Below are 15,435 nucleotides of genomic sequence, written 5' to 3'. Positions count from 1 at the left end.
AAGGCTGCATGCATGCTGACTGATGAGAGAAGGGGGAGAACCGAAGAAAGCACCTTCTTGGAGGATGCTCTGGACCAGGATTCTCTGGACCGGGGTGCTCTGGACCGGGGTGCTCTGGACCAGGGTGCAAGTGATGGACCCAAGAAGGCACTGTCCAGGAGGGCAGCACCCCACACGTGGTCCAGGGCCCTCTCAGAGACCTTGGACAGGGAGGCTCCATCCAGAAACCTGGGGGGAAAGGAACAGCTTAGGCAGGCTCCTAAGGGGCAGGATCCCTCCCAGAGTGGCAGGGGCTTGGGGCCCTGCTGAGGCCCCGGGTGCCCGGGGTCCACTGCTGGGTCAGTCAGCACCTCGCCAGGCTCCCTTCTAGGACCTGGAAAACCCGGACAGGAGACCTTGAGAATGGAGCCCCCCTGCCAGCCTCAGGCCAGGCTCCCAGGCTCCCGTCTCCCCACAGCCAGGCCCCTGCAAACCTGGCCCCATGTGAACAGACATGGGAGGTAGGAAATATTGGGTATAAGACAGGCTACAAGGATGTATTATGCAACACAGAGAATATAGCCAGTATTTTGCAATAACCATCAATGAAGTGTAACCTTTAAAAAACAGTATAAAAAAATTTTCTAATTCATCAATCCATGTGCTTCCCTGGTGGCCCAGGATACAGGGGTTCGATCCCTGATCCAGAAGATCCCACTTGCGCAGCACAGCTGAGCCCAGGCACCACAACTCCTGAGCCCGTGATCCTGAGCCTGGGAGCCGAACCCACTCAGCCCACGTGTTGCAGCTACGAAGCCGGCTTGCCTCAGAGCCCGCACTGCAAACCTACAGGAGCCGCTGCAATGAGAAGCCTGCGTGCAGCAAGGAGAGAAAAGCCCCAGCAGCGCTGATGAACCAGCACAGCCAAAAGTAACAAATAAGTAAAATTGTTTCTAAAAGTCATCAATCCGGGAGGTGTAAGGAGAAGAATCACGCCCCCCTCTCTGTGGCTGTTGCTGCTGTAGACAGGCGCTATCCAAGGGACGAGGGGCAGGCGACTCCTCCTCAGGGACCACTCCCCACCACGAGCCGGGTGGTGGTCGGGGTGCTGTGCCACCCCCAGTGGAGCCATTACCCTATTGAACTGTCTGTTGGGGGTGGGGGGCAGATCAGAGGGTTAAAACAGGAAGAAGGAGCTGAATTACCCCCAGGCTCCCGGGAAACCCACGAGAATCAGACGGGAAGAACTGCCACGAAGATCACCGAGCACATGGCTGGGAAACAGAACTAAAACATGAAAACGGATCGTCTTATTACAGATGCTCACGAATGAGAAGCCAGCGTGGGAGAAGGAAGCCCAGGTGACGGTCGGCCCAGACAAGGGGGTCAGCTCCAGAGTGGACTCTGGGAAGGACCCCACACCTGCAGAGGGGCCTCTCGCAGCCCTCCTGAGGACACGCGGTCACAGGCAAACGCAGAAACACCCGCGCGGCCCTGGACGCCGAGGCAGAACCCAGGACGCCAGCCTGCAGCCTGAGCGAGTCTTCGGAGCTTCCGGGCCCAGCGCCGCCTGGAACGGCGCCCGCGGGTGGACTCGAGAGATGCTCAGCTGCGGGCAGAGAGGACCAAGGCCGTGCCGCCGTCTGCAGAGGGCACGGGCACGCCAGGTCCCCGGAGGAGCTGCAGTCTCACCGTGCATCGCAGGCTCATCCCCTCAGCGAGTCTATGAAACCCAAATAGACACCACGATAAAGAGAATAAATTTATTTTCTACACAAGCGCTGTTTGTCTTCCACATGCTGCTAACATCTGTTTGATATTATTCAATATCCAGTAAAACTAGTGATTAATCTAGGTTTTCTTTAAAAAACTAGACACATGGCAATGATCCCATTTTGTTCCCAGGGAAGACGGAGGACACAGCGCAGCTCTGCTGGCCTGTCCCCTTGTCTTCCGCCGGCAGTGACGCGGCTGCAGGGTCACAGCACAAGCGTGCTCCGGCCCCAGACACCACCCGGCATATCAGCGGTCTCTCCCAGTGCCCGCCTGCTTCCTTGGCACGCCCTGCTCGCCCAGGCGGGCACCCCAGACGCCTGCCCAACCCCAGCCCAGAGTGCTGCATCCAGTGGTCCCGGAAGACCCCCACTCCAGGAATGGCCGCTGACCAGCTGAAGACCACGGCCACTTTCCAGGCTGACCCCACGCCAGGAATGGCCGCTGACCGGCTGAAGGCCACGGCCACTTTCCAGGCTGGGAACTTAGAGCAACAAAGCAAAGCCCTCTCCAGTCTCCTTCCTGGAGGGTCTCAGAAGACGCCCCCGCTTGTCATCCCAAAGGGGCTCAGAGCCCCAGGTCTGGCCCCTGGCACTTCTGGAGTAGGCTGGGGATCCTGCCAACAGCCAGGCGGTCGGGCCGGCCCCCGCAGTGGGGGAGCAGGCTGCCCCGAAGTGCGCTCAGGCCTGGAGGCCAAGGGCACAGCCACCAGCATAAGGCTGGCCTCCCCATAGCCCAGACATGGCGACGTCCCTCCCGAGCCCACGCTGCAGCCCGAAACCCCTCCCTCCACAGAGACCCCCTCGCCCTCAGCAGCTCAGGGGCACAGCAGCTGCTCTCAGCCCCAGCTGTTCACCGCCCTGGACCACCGACGACTCCCTCAGGACTTCTGACTTAGCAGACGGGTTGGGCCGGCTCCTGGCCCAGGTACAGCCAAAGACTCACCCCCTCACCCCAGGGAGAGATGCCAGGAGGGTCCTTGCAGCCCCTCCCCGTTCCATCAACAAGGGTTAATTAAAACGCATGTGGTTCCGAGAAGTGACTGGAAGGGGGGCTGTGATCTATTAACTTATCGTCTCCACTTCCACTGGGCGCGGGGTTCACACATCTGCAGATCATCAGAGCGGAGATTTCTGGCAAAGGACGGCTTTGGTCCTGTGCAAGACGGTGTTTCCCAGGCGAACGCCCTAAACAGAGTGGTTAAAAGTGAAAAGCGTAAATACCCACCCACCAAACGGAGTAAAAATGGAAATGTCTCCTGCTTGCGGAGGTGAGCCCGGAGCTTTGCATACGTTGACCTTCCCTGGGGGGCCTCTCGTCCCTTGCGATGATGGGCGGCCACCGAGACAGCGGACGGCCTGACCTTTATTCAGCTAAAAGCACGGGGCCCTGGGTGTTAAGTGGATGTCACTCCGGGATGGAATTGATCCTAGAATGAGAAGCTCTGGAGCTGTCTTAGATAATGTGATGGCAAATGGACTCAGTGTGCTTGGCTCGGGCAAATTAAACAAAACCCAATGCAAATAGTCCTTCCCCTGCTGAGCTGCTTCAGAGACAAGCAGCTCCTCTCCTCTGAAAGAAGGCCTGGTCCTCGGAGACCCAGCAGCTTTCACAGGATTTGGAGGGAAATCCCTGAGCTTGCTGCACAAGGAAACTCCTGGGGGCAGTCAGATCGACCTTAATGTCTTCACTCTGAAGGAGTGGCTTTGAATCTGAAAAAATAAATATACGTATATTAAAATAGTTAAGGATACTTTTAAGAAGATTCACAGGAAAGCACTTGCCCCACCAAAATCAAACAAAGAACGGCAGGCGGTAACATGCACACAGGCCCCTTCTCAGAGACGGCAGTCACCAACACGGGGTAAACGGCCAAAGCCACGTAAAGACACCGGGAAGCCCGCAGAGCACACGGAGGAGAGAGGCTCAAGCTCGGGGAAAGGCGTCTGGGAAGAGGAGGCGTTAGGGCCCGTCTTCCTGGACCACCACCTTCAGGGAGCGCAGAAGGCAAGGCCCGGCCGGCCAGGCTGACAGGCCCAGGGTCAGTGTCCAGGCCCCTAACCCCGTCCAGCAGACTCAGCACCTTCAGGGAGCGCAGAAGGCAAGGCCCGGCCGGCCAGGCTGACAGGCCCAGGGTCAGTGTCTAGGCCCACCGTCCAGCAGACTCACCACCTACAGGGAGCGCAGAAGGCAAGGCCCGCCGCCAGGCCGACAGGCCCGGGGTCAGTGTCCAGCAGATTCCCCTTCTGGGCCTTGGGGCAGCCTCCAGGGCCCTGAACGAGAAATCTTTTTAGGACAAAGCCAAGTCAAAGCCACAGTATCATGATTTCTGATAAATTAATGCTGTATGCAGAAGTAAAGACAAGGGGAAAATCAAACGTGGTTGGGGTGTATTTAAAATGTGTCGCATTTAATTCACACCTAAGTTGTGACTTGTTTCTTTTGCTTTGCTGAAAAGGTCTTCCCATTTTTTAAGCTGTCAAAGGAAAGAGCAAGCGAAGGGAACTTAGAAATAAAGTAAGGACTTCCCTGGCGGTCCAGACGTTAAGACTGCGCCCTCCCAGCGCAGGGGCCCAGGTTTGATCCCGGTCAGGAAACCACATGCTTAACCAGGAGTTCACGGCCGCAATGAGGACCCGGTGCAGTCAAATAAAGTGATTAACTGAAATTTTAAAAAAAGAAAAATAAAATAACGGATTAGAGAGTGATGTTGCCATTCTTCCAAAAGGTACACATAGAAATGCCGCACGACCCAGTGATTCCACTCCTCGGCTTTACCCAGGAGACATGGGACAGCAGACGGTGGGGACAGCCCCAGGGTCCTCAGCTGAGGACACAGAGGCAGTCTGTCCATGAAGTGCGTGGACTGACCATCCGGCCTTAAGAAGGGATGGAGCCTCACGCTCGCTGCAGCACCGTGAACCCTGCAGACAGTCTGCTCAGTGAAGGGTGCTGGATGCAAAGGGCAGATACTGTGTGAATCCATTTATGGGAAATGTCAGGACAGGCAAACCCACGGAGACAGAAAGCAGGTTTTGCTTCCAGGGGCTGGGGGAAGACAGGAGGGGCGTCAGAGCTGCACGGGTAGGGAGGAACCCTTGGAGTGATGACGTGTTTCAGAACGCTATAGGGGTGGTGGTCCCAAAATACCGTGAGTGTGCCACACACCCCCGAACCGTTCACTTTAAAATAGCCGTGTTACACGAATCCCACTTCAGTAAAATGAAACAAGTCGTGGAAGTTACGGAGATGATCCTAAGAACTGCCAGAGCTGTGTGCAAACTCAGAAGCCTCCCCAGGCCAAGGTGCAGGCAGTCCCTGACTCCAGGCAATGGCCCGTGTCCCCCAGGCTTGAGCCCCACGAGGGTGGCATCCTGATGATGGCCTCTTGCCCCTTCAGACTAACTCAGTCTGGCAGGGACACAGATGTCAGTGCTCAGCAGCCAGGCTGAGAGCAGGCGGAATACTGGTCCCCCTCCGCTGACCCCCTTGGCCATTCCCCACACCCCTACCCGTTATACGCAGAGCTCTCATTTGATGCCTGATAACCCAGTACAGGTCAAGTCTCACCTGCCATGAGTCCTTCCCACTTGCATCAGAGAACTGGCTTATGGTTTCAAGAGTTTGTTCATGGTCCCAAATTATTTGTATGTCTGTCTGTCTGTGGAGCCGGCAGGGCAGCCTCTCCCTCTTCTGGTCTCAGAGAAAGTCCCTTTCGGTCACAGGCGAGCCTGGGTTTGCCATCTGAGCAGGCTCGGCCCGCATGCCCACTTAATCTAAACCATTAAGATGTTCTGGGCGGATCGGATCGTTTCGGGCCGCACGCCGTCCCCGGGCCCAGGCACCCAACAGCTGCCACATCTGACTACACGGCGCTGCGCTGAGCTGGCTGGCCGTGCGGGGCTGTTTGCGTGGGCGATGAGGGTGCAGTGATCCAGAAAGAACGCAGGCCCAGGCAGGCAGCTCTTTCCCTAACACCCTGCTCCGCAGTCAGGAAATACAGCGCCCGCGCCCCTGGGGGTGTGAACACTCTGTTAAAACCAGCAACCAGGAGGGAAGAGATCCAGAGATGTGGCCGCGTCACGGATGCAGAGTCGGATCCCCCGGTGTCCTCCCTCTGAGACCCTGCAGTCGCTGCTCCGATGGGCAGGCCGCTCGCCCTGAGGAGACCGTGGGAACCCGTGAACACGTGACCCTGGCTTCACTTCCAGCCTCCCGACGTCGCAGCCCAGCAGCAGCAGAGGGCTCGGGGCCCAGGCGCTGCCCCCAGGGGGCGGCAGAGACCCCGCCGGCACCGGGGTCCCCAGAGCCTAGCCCCTTCTCGGTCAGACCCCCCACGCTGCCTCGCCGACCACCTGCCACCCTAAAGGAGGTTGCAGAGGGGGTGACCCGTCCTTCTGTGAGCCTGCCCATTGGGGCAGCCCAGGGCAGGGAAGGGCCAGACTGCAGAGTCGGCAGCAGCCTGGGGACCCGTGTCCAGAGCCCCAGAAAAAGCCCCCCAAGTGTAAGGGTCGGGGCAAGCATCCTGCAGAGGGGACTGAGGTTTCTATCACCCCAGACTCAGCAGCCAGGGTCCCAGAAAAAGAGCTAAGCGGTGGGTGGGAGGAGCAGCTGACAGGCACCAGGGCAGGGGAGACTCTCCTGGGGAAGCAGACCCCCCCAAGCCCCGCCACCCAGCCCAGCACCTGGCGAGCTGTGCTTGGAAGCTTCGTTTCCCTGACACAGTCTGAGGGCTGGACAGTGGCTGGTGCGTTTGGGGGAGCGGGGAGACGAGCCCTCAGCCTTGGGCGTGGGGCGATCCACTCCTGCGTCTGTGCTCGTGTGCAGCTGTGTGTGTGCATGAGTGTGTGCGTGTGTGTGCATTGTGCCCATGTCCCTTTACACAACTGTGTGTGCTCACATCTGTGTGCTCGTGTGCAGCTGTGTGTGTGCATGCGTGTTCCTGTGCATGAACTGTGCCCATGTCCCTTTACACGACTGTGTGTGCCCGGGTCCATGTGCGCGTGTGCAGCTGTGTGTGTGCCTGTGTGTTCCCATGTGTGTGCTCGGGTCCGTGTCCCTTTACACGTGTGTGTGCTTGGCTCTGTGTGTTGCACACAGGTGTGTGTGCATGCAACATGCATGCGTGCCTGTCCATGTGTTCCTGTGTGTGCCGTATGTGTATGTGGGCTGTGGACACACACACACATTCGGGTGCATGTCTGCAGCGAGTCCTCGGGAGCAGGACCTCCTCCAGAACCAAGGCCCATGGCCCCGGCCTCTCCCTACCCTCCCGGGGAGGAAGCCCCAGGCAGATGCCCTGGCCCATGTCACACGAGCCACACGGACACACGACGGGGTCACAGGCCCCAGAATGCCAGCATGTCACATCTGTAACTAGTTCGAGCAGCAAAGGGCCCCAGGAGCCACGCCTGCCTGGTCAGAGGCTCTCAGGCTGAAAGCTGTTGGGGCAGAAAGCGGCTGGGAGGGCCGTGCCCTGCAGGCCTGGGGAAGCGAGCGTCCTCCAGAGCCTGGAGAGGTGCCCCCCCAGGAGCAGCTTCACAGGCACAGGGAGGCCTTGAGGGGCCACCCCCGTTGGGGCCACGGTGCTGAAGACGCCGACGCACAAAGGCGCTTTCCGGGGAGCCCGGGGCCTCCGAGGAGGATGCGATGGGGCGGCCCCCTCAGTCTGAGCCCGGCCGGTCCTTTGGAGACTTCAGGTAAATTAACTGTGAAGCAGTGAGGACTCGGATGATCCATGACTCACCTGCTGACGTGCAGCCTGGGGGCACGGACGGGCCTGGCTCCCGCTCACGGCTGCTCCCAACGAAGACAAAGCGCGGGGAGGGGGCCAGGTCCAAGCGGGGCCCCCTTCGCCCTGCACAGTGAGCCACCACGGAACACTCGGCCATCATGGGACACGGGACCCCTGCAGGGACCCGCACAGGACGAGACCGTGTCCAGCCGCCCGAACATCAGCCCTGTCCCTGCACCCAGAGCTCCCGGGAGAGGGGCCGGCCCGGCTCAGACGCTGCTGGTGGACACAGGATGGACCCAGGGCCCGGGAGGCTACAAGGGCTCACATCCCCACACCCTCCAGAGACACAAAAACAGAGCCCAGGCAGGGCTGAGGACTGCGGGGATCAAAGACGGCCCCACATTCGTTCACTCCGAGCCTTGGTACTCGGCCTTATTTGGAAACAAGATCTTTGCAGGTATAATTAGCTGAGGATCTTGAAACGAGGGCACTCTGGGTTCAGGGTGGGCCCTACGTCCAGGGACACGGGTCCTCATAAGAGAAAAGGGAGGAGGAGCCAGGTGACGATGGCGGCAGAAAGTGGGGAGACATGGCCACAGGCAGGAGCCCCCAGGGCTGCAGGCAAAGCCCAGAGGCTGGGAGGGGCAGAAGGGACCCTCCCTGGGGACCTGTGACCTTGGACTCCTCCACGCTGCCAGGGAACAGCGAGCCCCAGTTTGTGGTGATTTGCTCTGGAGGCTTCCAGGGAGCAGGGCCACATCCGCCCACAGGCACCCTAGGACGGTGGGTTCCAGACAGCTTCGGTCACGGCTTCTCCTGGCCCAGCCTGCCCACTACAGAGCCGGCGGAGGTGACAGGTAGGGCAAGCACCAGGCGGAGTCAAGTGATGCAGAGACTCGGGGAGCGCAGGAATGGGAGACAGTGCACACACGTCTCTGGAACAATCAGGAAACGCTTATAAACAAGAGGCTTTGTGGGGCGCCTCGGGGACGTCTAAGCTCCGAGAGAGGTGGGGGAGAGCTGCTGGGGGAAGGCAGGGGCTTGCCTTGTTTGAGAGCAAATGTCTTTATAACCTGAAACTTTAATGCTCTAATCGGGGCTCTGACATATGAATGGGCTTCCCAGGCGGCTCAGCGGTAAAGAACCTGCCTGCCAATGCAGGAGACATGCGTTCAATCCTTGGTCCAGGAAGAGCCCCTGGAGAAGGAAATGGCAACTCACTCCAGCATTCTCACCTGGAGAATCCCACGGACAGAGTAACCTGGCGAGCTGTAGTCCATGGGGTCTCAAGAAGTCAGACACAACCAAGCAACTGAACGACAGCGTATGTATACGATTTCCGTCAGTCTCCTTGTAAACGTGATAATTAACAAATACAACTGTGTAAATAACACAGCTGTCACCCAAATCCCTGCAGGATGTGCTTGCAAAAGAGACACACAGAGCGGACGAGACTCTGGGGGATTCCTAACAGGAGGAAGAAGCCTCCATGCACATGGGTGTGAGCCGTGAGGGCCCGCAGAGCCCCTCCGGTGGTGAAACCCATGCTTGTCCCAGCCTTGCACACCGGCCCCAGATCAGGATCCCGGACACGAGTGTCTCTTCTGAACAGAAGCCTTCCCACTTCACCTTCTCTGCAGCTCAGGGTAAGCAGACAAGGGCATCGATGTGATTTCTGCCCGGAATCAAGACTCTGCTGTTGGCCCAGTGAGTGGAGATGGCACTCTCTCACGCCTGCCTGGGTGTGCCAAGTGGGAGGCCCTTCCAGAAAACATTTTGACAATAGGTTTGATAAATTTTCAAATAAATTTCACTCTTGGAAATCTGTCCTGAGGGACTAAACTTGAATACATGAGAAGTTTTATCCACAAGGACACTCCCTCTCCAAGCACAGTTTCTGGGGCCAGGATGATCAACTCAGAGGTGTCTCCACCCACGTCCCGACGTCGATGCCCAGATCCCCTGTGAGCCTGGCCTTCGCTCTGTACGTCACAGAAGCGTCCAGGCATGTCCCAGTGGTGACGCACAGGCAAACCCGTCTGTCCACATGGAGCTCAGCCCTCACGCCCTAACCCTCCAGTCACGTCCAGGACTGTCCCCCACCCCACCCAACCTCTCCTAACGCCACCTGCCTGCTGTGGCCCCCAATGCCCCCACGCCCAGGCCCTCGCCTCATGCCCAAGCCTCACCCCAGCCCCCTCAGAGCCATCTGCCTCGCGAGAGCCAGCGTGACCGACCCCAGAGAGGAAGACAGACCATCTCCCTGACCCGTGACAGCACCCTGAGGCCCACAACCCACCCCAGGGGTCGCCCGTCTGGAGGGCTGGCAGGCCCACCCCTTGAGTGGAGCCCAGAATGAGCCTTCAGGACACAGCTGGAGATGCAGCTCCAGAGGAAGCCAGGGGCTCCACACAGAGACCCGACCTAGGGCACCTGAGTGTCCGAGTCCCCAAGGCGGCCCCAGACGGACCCCAAGAGCAAGCAGCCGCCCCAGGAGGAGACCTACAGGCCCAGAGGGGCTTGGGGAGCACACGGGTGGTAGGGAGGCAAGCAGACACAAGGAGAAGCCGGGTCCCGTGACGAGGCCACCGCTGACCCTGCTGGGTGCCGAGCACCCAGGGCCCAGGGAGCGGGGGCCACACCCCAGCACCGTCTTCTGGGGGCTGAGGGCTGCCTGGGGCCGGGAGGCAGGAGCTGAGTCTCCAGCTGGGTGGAGTGCCCCCCAAGGAGGGAGAAGCAGGCGTCGAGAGCTGGGATGCATCGAGGTCGCCCCAGGTCTGTTCACCCCATCAGGACCTGCCCTTCCCCTTCAACCCCCGCCGGGAGGCTCAGCAGTCTCCTGGAAGCAGCGGCCCCTGTCTGCTCGCACCCCCTGCCAACCTGGCTGGTTCCTGGGGAGGGGTCCTCTCCTTCAGATACACCAGACGCCACGGACCAAGTCCCCGTCTGCATCTCACGTGGGGTCTTTCAAGTGTTCACACACAATACCCACAAGCCTGGGGACCGCCCGGAAATCTAATACCTGTGTATCTTCATTTCAGAGAAACTATTTAGAAGCAACTTCTGGCGAACACGCGTCCTCATCCACACACCGCACATTCCAGATGTGACCCCGAGCAGAGCCCTCCCCGGCTAAGCTGAGCTCGTGCAGGTGGGAAGCGCAGCACCCCGTCGTGGAGGGAGTCAGACCAGGGCGGGTGGCTCTCGGAAGCCTGTCTGCCACTCGGTGGTGGTGGTGGGCGAGGAGGGAGGCCCTGGCCCATCAGCGATACCGGGCCATCTGGGAATCCAAGCCACCGCCTCTCTCTGGACCCAAAAGCCACATGCAGGCTGGAGACTCTGTGAGCAGCAGAAGTGCTGGGCCTGGGCGGCCGGACGCCCTGGACATCAGTGAGCGCAGCACAGCTCCGGCTGGGGCACCGCCCACCCTGGGAAGCTGAAGGGGAGCAGTGGCCTTAGGCGAGGGCACGCATCACTCCTGCCTCAGGGGATGGGGCTCAGGACGTGAGGAGAGTGGGGGTCTTGCCCGGGTCAGAGACGCCCCTCGGGCACCTGACTACCCTCTCACACACCTGGGACCGAGCTGGGGCTCTGCCAGCGTTCCCTGGGTAAGGGGCGGGGGGGCGTCTGCTCGGAACAACGCATCCTGGCCCCTCTGCACCCGCAGGAGGGCAGCGAGGGCCGAGACGCCCACGGGTCACAGCCACATGGAGAAACCGACCCAGGAAAGAGACGCGGCACCTGGAAGAACCGTGGTGATGAGACCCCTTCAGTCTCAGGACAAAACAAGGACTCGTAGGGGCAGCTCGCTGAGCCACTGAACTTTAAAGTATTTCTTGCACCACTAAGTGACCTCAGGAAAACACGTCAGGTCCCACCCAAAACCCACATGGGTTCTGCCGACAAAGGCACAGACCGAGGGACCAGGACACGCGCGGGGCGGGCGTCCCCGCCCACCGCCGGAGGCAGAAGCAGCGGATGAGCAAAAACCAGTTCATATGGACAAAAGTTACACCCCGAATAACGAGACCACTACAGTGAACTTGGATGAGCTTAAGAGCAAGGCACTGAAATTCTTATATGAGGCCAAGACGAATAAAAATATTTTCAGGTTTGACAGAAAAGCAATTAGCGTGAAAGAAACTAACCTGCAATTCAATCTTCAAACACTGAAATGGACAGAAACAGACGCGACTGTACGAAAAATGGACAATATGATTAATAAGGTTGATTTAATAAATATCCCGTTCAGACAAAGCACACACTTTTCCTCCAAAATTCATGAAGGGTTTGCAAATGTTGATCATAAATAAGATCCCAGAATAAAAACCACAATAAATTGCTGCAGAGAGAAACTGCAAGTCTTATTATCTCTAGACAGTACAATTAACACCAGGAAACAGCACAAAAATGAATAAGGTTTAAGCAAAAAGTCCAACCATATGCAATTTAGAACACATACGTGAATAATTCTGCGTCTAAAAAGGAAATCAATATTCCACACAGTAAGTTTTCTGAAAATTACAACAAGAAGAGTTTAGTGAGTGGAAATGAAACGGCTCGGCCACCGTCCACTCCGAGGGAGGCCCCAGGCTGCAGATTAAACGAGCAGAAAGGAAAATGGCGGTTTTGAATCAAAACTCCCAGGAGAACAGAGGAGTAGGAAGGAGGTGCTCACAGGGACATGGGCAACCAGAACTCCTCTAGATTTTTGGAAAATCGCCAGTTCTCCGGGGGAGGGAGGAGGAGAAGACAGTAGGTAAAGCTCCGAAAACCAATGGAGAAGAAAACAGAGCTCCTGAAATCGCTAAGACATTCCATCACAACAGAACACGCAGCCAGCGTGCTGATCCCAGGAAAGGGGCCCCCCCGGGGAGCCAAGTGCCATCTTCCAAAAGAGGCTCAACACACAGAGAGCCGGAGTGGGCAGGAAGCCAGGCAGAAAAACGATCCAAACCCACCTCGGCAATGGCTGCGAGCCCAGAGCCTCACTGAGGAGAGCTTGCAAATATTCAACCACAAGACAGGAGCCGTTCTGCAGCTGGGAGAATAGGAAACAGGCCCCAGAGCATCTGAGGCTGGGACAGCTCTCATCCCCAAACCTGACAGAGAGGCGAGAGGGAAGCCGCAGCCCAAGCCTGCTCCCGAGCAACTGAACGCGCAGCGCTGCAATGAGTGCGGAGGCCGGGAGCGGACGGAGCCTGTGCGCTGACCTGAGGGTCGTCTTGGGTCACAGCAGACAGAAAACCCGGGGGACGTCGAGAGCTGGATGAGAGCTGTGGGGACACCATCAGATTCATAAAAGCTATCTGGTAACAATTAACATCTCCTGATGAAGAAAAAGGAAGACTTTTTTAAGCTCAGGATAAAAGAGCCTTTTCCTAATTACAAGTATTATTTTTCCATTTTGGGCTTCCTCATATACATGGCGGAAAGCCCTTTCACACGCAGGGCTAGCAAAGGACAGGAAACCCAGGGGACAATACCCCGGGGACCCGGCCTCACCTGGGCCAGGATCCACATCCGGTGGGAAGCAGGGAGACCTCCCACTTAGCAGAGAAGTAGAGGCTTAGAGGCTGACATGCGACCCTGACGGCGGGGTGGGGTTGGCAGGGTGGGCGGGACACCCCAGAGCAAGGGTGTGGGGGGCTTCCTGATGAAGCCCAGGGTCCTGACCCCCCAGCCTCCCTCCCGGGGCTCCTGTCCCTCCTGGACACACCCCGAGGATGGCCTTCCAGCCAGGTGGGTGCGCCCACAGCTACAGCACGGGATGCTGCATCCCAAGGGGGCAGCAGGACAAACGGACAGGCCTGAGGTCCTCCCCTCCCAAGGCTGCCCTCGGCCCCCGGCCCTCAGAGACCCTGGATCTGGGGTTTCCTTTCTTCAGGGACACCTGTGGCTCCAGCTGAGCAGCGCCCACAGCCCACAGGCAGCCAGGGGTCTGCAGAGGGCATTGGGTTGCTGCGTTATCTAAAGCCCTTGAAGAGGCACTAAAGGTCCTTGACTTTGCTTAATAGCTAAAGTATCATTATTTTGTTTTGCTTGATGGATTTCCTTTCTGCGTTTTCTCACTTCTCTGACTGAATGTATTCTGGGACTAAAATTTTTCTGCAAACCGAAGGTAGGTGGAGCACATGGGTGGGGGTCTATCAAGAAAGAAGACCCCACAGGGTCCTGTTCGGTTACACGTCAGGCCGTCCTGCGGCTCCGAAGGGGCTCTGCTCCCAGGAGCTCTGCTCCCCCGGCCTTGCTGAGCCGCCCCTGCTTCCCAGTCCCCTCCCTGCCCCTCCCGGCTCCTCTCCACCCAGAGCTGACCCTTCCAGACAGGGGCCTGACCCTTCCCGGCTTCTCCCGGAGTCCTCTGTTCTCTCTTCCCGAAATCACCTGCCATGATTGCTCACACCTAGTTCTGTTTTCAGCATCTGGTTTTCAGTTAAAAACCACAGCAGATATCAAGCCATGAAAAGACACAGAGGGAACTTAACAGCTCGCCAGTGGGCAAAAGTAGCTCATCTGAGAAGTCTACACGCTGCACGGCTCCCACGGGAGCCCTTTCTGGAGAAGCAAAACTGCGGAGGCGGTGAAAGACCAGGGCTGCCAGGCTTGGGGCAAGGGCCCAGCAGAGGGCTTCCTAGGGCACTAGGACCGCCCTGCCCGATGGCGGGCCCGCATCACTGCACACGCGCCCGGACCCACGGAATGTCCCACTCCGCGAGGGAACCGACCGAAACCATGGATTCTGGGTGCAGACGGACGGCACGGAGGCGCGGGCGCATCAGTCGTGACAAACGTCCCCTCTGGTGGGGCGGCTTTCTGTGCAGCGGGCAGGGGCGGGCAGACGAGGCGTCTCTGCACCTTCTGCTCAGTTCTGCTGTGAACCAAAAGCCACTCTTGTGAAGTCTGGTAATTATTTTAAGACAGAATAAACAAACAGGCATATCAGGCCCTCCTAGCAAGCGAGGCTGAGCTGTCCAGGCAAGGCACACCCCTCCCCTGCCCGGCGGCTCTCTGACACCTAGGTGTCAGGTGTGACAACGTGGGCTCCGGGGCCTCTCGGGTCAGCACGGTGACTGTCAGGAAAGCTGGATAGTGGCCTCAGAGCCCCTGCAGTTGAGCGAGACCACCACCGTCGTCCTGTCCGACTCATTGTCTGACACCAGGAAGTCCTCAGGGCACCCAGAAAGCGCCAGAATTCCTCTCGAGACAGAGCGTCCACTCACCCTGGGATGCCCCTGGGTCACCAGCAACGTCCTCCTCTGTGGGCGCTGACCCCCTCTCTGCACCTCGCCCCGGGCTCCAGCCCCATCCCACCTGTGTCTGCACCAGAGCCGGCCACTGGCTGCTCCCCGCTGCCCTTCTCGCAGCTTCCAAACCCCAGAGCCGGCCTCTCCTGAGCGGCTCTGCCCCGCAAGCCCCTCCCACCGGGAGTGCTGCTCATGGTGATGCTCCCCCAGCTGTGTCCCCTCCACCATCCCGGATGCTATACTCTCATTAATGCAGCCAGGCAGGCATGCCCTTCACAGGCAGCCTCCTTCCAGCTCAGACCCACCCGCCTTCCTCACTCTCTGTCTGCTGTGGGCACTTGGGGGACGGCCATGCTGGCCTCTGTGCAGCTGTCTTTTCTCAGGACCCACTTCTTAGACCAAGAGTCTAGAGCTGACCTTCCCGAATGCTGGCCATTGGTTCAATCCAAACCCATCCTTAACCTCTTGATCCCCGGCAGCTGAGCACCCAGTGCGGTGTCCTAACCGCGTGAGGCAGACGGGGCGGAGGGCCGACCTGCCATCAGCTGTGTCCAGCTCCTCTGGGGGCCGGAAGAGCCCGCTGAGACCACCTGCGGGCTGGAATCCTGGCCGGTCACTCACAGGCCGCTCATCTAATCCCCAGCTGTTTCTCATGCGCAAACTGGGGAGTAAACCTTTGTGCTGTCAGAGTTGTGAGTACCA

General features: G+C 58.7%; 1 long non-coding RNA gene across 1 annotated transcript; it reads right to left on the bottom strand.

Moving 5' to 3' along the window:
- Window positions 1–1,788: 1,788 nt before the first annotated feature.
- On the bottom strand, window positions 1,789–7,595 carry LOC138987856 (uncharacterized). Its single transcript, XR_011464136.1, has 4 exons — window positions 7,499–7,595; window positions 5,323–5,912; window positions 3,922–4,414; window positions 1,789–3,464 (listed from the first exon to the last, which is right to left on the bottom strand). It is a non-coding gene; the product is annotated as an uncharacterized lncRNA (long non-coding RNA).
- Between the last annotated feature and the right edge of the window lie 7,840 nt (window positions 7,596–15,435).

Source organism: Bos mutus, chromosome 5 (assembly GCF_027580195.1).
Source record: "Bos mutus isolate GX-2022 chromosome 5, NWIPB_WYAK_1.1, whole genome shotgun sequence".
Lineage (NCBI taxonomy): Eukaryota > Metazoa > Chordata > Mammalia > Artiodactyla > Bovidae > Bos > Bos mutus.
The sequence above is the reverse complement of the archived record's forward strand: the minus strand, read 5'-3'. Positions and strand labels throughout refer to the sequence as shown.